We start from the raw sequence: 3,201 nt of genomic DNA on the forward strand, positions 1-3,201 counted from the left end.
GTCCGTGCCCCATGCCGCCCCATGCCTAAGCGTTGCGCGGAGCGATAGCGAAGCGCAGCAGCGCTGCACAGATAACACCATTACGCCGACTGCAGCTTGGCGGGGCAGGGCGGGGCCCCCGCGACGGGCCGTGAGTCCCTACTGGGGCGCGCTGCAGCCGTAGCCGTGCGACGGGCCGCACAGAGTAAAGCACTGTCCGTTTTCTCGTGGTCAGGCCTCCGCTCGCCAACAACCACCTCGCCAAGGACAACAAGCGGCTCGCGGTCCGGGGCGGCGCGGGTGCCAGTCTTACAGCACCACTACCTACACCGATCGCCGACGACCGCGTCGCCGAGAACGACAAGCAGCCCGAAGCCTAGGGAGGGCGCCAGTCGTTGCCAGTCGCCCACACCCACCTGCGGCCCTCGCCGTCGACCTCCTCGCCGAGAACCCCAGGCGGCTCGGTTGTATGTCGCAAACCTTCACTAACAAACCTAATTCAATACAGGTAATAGCCGACACCATGTCGTTTCATTGCGGAGGGAAATGTCTCTTTTTTCCCTCGGCTGTCCCCGCGCGCGCCGCGCAAACGACAATCCGCGCCTTGGCCCCGCCGCAATCGACACTCGACCCTTCTGACCTGGGGGCTTAGTGCCGCAAACGACCATACGCCCCCCCCCCCCCTCCCGGCGACCCGCTGCTCGCCGTGGCCCGATTTCCGCTTGCGCGCCGACCGCTGCAACCGCCTGTGTGTCCTGGACTCGGGCGTGTCCGACACCCTCGCCACCTTTAGCGTGGACTGCCCGCCCAGGCTGTTCATCTTCGACATGGCCACCGACCAGCTGGTGAGCGCAGCCGCCGCCCCTCGGAGCTGTTGTGAGTGACCCGCCGCGCGCGCCCGCTCGCCTCTGTGCCCGCAGCTACGCGTCGTGGTGTTCCTCCAGGCCGTGCGCAGCTCAACTCGCTGCTCACCAACTTCGTCATCGACGACGTGAGCCGCGGGCCGCCGACGACGCCCGGCTCCTGCGCCTTCGTGTACCTCTCGGATACCATCGCGCCGGGGCTCGTCGTCTACGACGTGCAGAAGGACTCCACCTGGAGGATCTCCCACCCGTCCATGTTCCCTAGCCCCGACCACGGCACTTTCAAGGTGCGCGTCGTACACCCCCGCGTTGACGCTGCGTTAGCCGGTCCCCCTCTGTCCGCAGGTTGCCGGCGAGTCGTTCACGCTGATGGATGGGCTGATCGGCCTGGCGCTGTCGCCGGCGCTCAACGCCTCAAGGTGCTGTACTACCAGCCCTTCGCCTCGGACCGCATCTTCGCCGTGGCCGCGGCCGCGCTGCAGACGCAGCCCAAGGATGACGGCGACCTGCCCGTCGCCCCGGTCGGCACCAAATCGTCCCAGGCCGCGCCGCTGGCCATAGAGATCGTCCATAAAATAAGTCAGTTTTACTGAGATTCGTTATTTGGCAAATTACGGGGAGCTGGGGCGCCTGCGAAACTCGGTGTAGACCACCCCGCGGTACACGCATGTCCTGCAGGTAATATGTTGCCTACTTATCAGTGTCGCTTGTCTGCGAGCTGTTACCTGTGGCCAATGCCCGTAGGGAGAGTGGGGCACCTGCACTGGTAAAACAAAGGCACTAAACAACACCATTCACTAAACTTTAGTGCCTTTGGAAAGGCACTAAACTTTGTTAGTGCCTTTTAAAGGTACTGATTCGCACCTTTGTTTCACCAGTGTGGAGACAATTTGGTATATTTCCCTCTTAATTCGAGAGGATTTGAAGTTAGACTGTAGCGCCCTGGTCGATACGAAAGCCCTAACTTAGTGCTACACGAATCCGTTTTGTTTTTGAGAATATCTCAAACCGTTTAGTCAGAGTGACAATTTGAAATCTGGTCCCCGTCCGCCCCTGCGTCTGCCGCGCCTGTCCGCGCCTTTTCGCTCACAGAACACAAGTCCATCGTCTCGTTTCCTCGCCCTCGCCCCATCTCGTCTGAGCTCTCTTGGAATGGATTACGCAATGGATTTTCAAGATTTACTCAATGAAAGCGGTATGTTTACGTTAAATCTTAATATTGCACGTCACGACTTTTTAAATCTCATTTCGCATGTCGTAGGCAATCGAATTTACAAAGCGAAACGTGTCCATCAACCTTTCCTTTCACCGATCTCGCGCAAATAACCTAGATGGCACTAAATTTCCTGACAGTATGTCTTTTGGCGACATTATTGACGAAATATTGTCCGCAAACGACTACACGGCCGTGTTTTAACGTGTCTTAACGAATTTTTGGATTTTCGGTTTGGACGAAACAGACTGTTTCTAAAATGACTTTCGGTCTCGGACGTTCGTTAATGTTGTAAGACGAGTTCTAAGCCCTAACCGAAGCTGTTGGCAGAAGCGCATCTCGCTAAAACAGATCTTACAACTCGTCTTGTGACTTAGAGCTTACGGCTTACGGCTGAATTGTAGACGGGCCTTGGACGGCGCGGACTACCACATTTGTGGGTCAACACTAGCGACAAATCATCAATCAAAACTACATCGAATTGACGAGAATTAGTAAAATTTCCGTCAAATCTGTGACATTTTTGCACCAAAATTTCGTTTTTGACGTAAGACCGACATCAATAAATGCCGTAATTGACCATTGCTCGCTGGGTTAGGTTATGGTTCCTGAACAATCTCGCCCGTTGAGTCCGCACTGATGTTTAACCGTTTTCAGATATGGTTTGTTACACTAAACGTTAAAAAGTGCGTCCAAAACTCTGCGGTCGGCCATTTGAGTAGTTTCTAGCCGATACATCAACCAAAAAGAGAGAACGGGTGAAGCACTTGCTGGCTTTACGTCGATCGCTTTTTGGAGCATCTTTACCGTTTCAATTTGCATGACGAAAATAGAGTTTTCAGTAAAAATTAACGTGATTTAACCCATAGATATGCAAGTCCGCCCTGCACTATGGTGTGCTATATCACGAGAAGCGGAGGATCTAGTTTTATCCCCTTCTGTACACACCTTTCAACAACAACAACAACAACAACAACAACAACAACAACAACAACAACATAAGGACGTAACATAACGCGCAGGGGTGGACTAGGATTTGTGTTTTCTACATCAACAAAATTTAGCATATCAGCGCAACTCTCATAGCAAAAATACATGGTCTCCAATTGTCACCAAATCTGGTTTACAGCTTCTTCTAAGGTCCCT

General features: G+C 54.2%; 1 pseudogene; it reads left to right on the forward strand.

The window, feature by feature from the left end:
- The first annotated feature begins 695 nt into the window (after window positions 1-695).
- LOC127748974 (protein yellow-like) lies at window positions 696-3,189 on the forward strand (annotated as a pseudogene).
- The last annotated feature ends 12 nt before the right edge of the window (window positions 3,190-3,201 follow it).

The sequence above is a fragment of the Frankliniella occidentalis genome, unplaced genomic scaffold (genome assembly GCF_000697945.3).
Source record: "Frankliniella occidentalis isolate FOCC.00 unplaced genomic scaffold, Focc_3.1 Scaffold23, whole genome shotgun sequence".
NCBI lineage: Eukaryota > Metazoa > Arthropoda > Insecta > Thysanoptera > Thripidae > Frankliniella > Frankliniella occidentalis.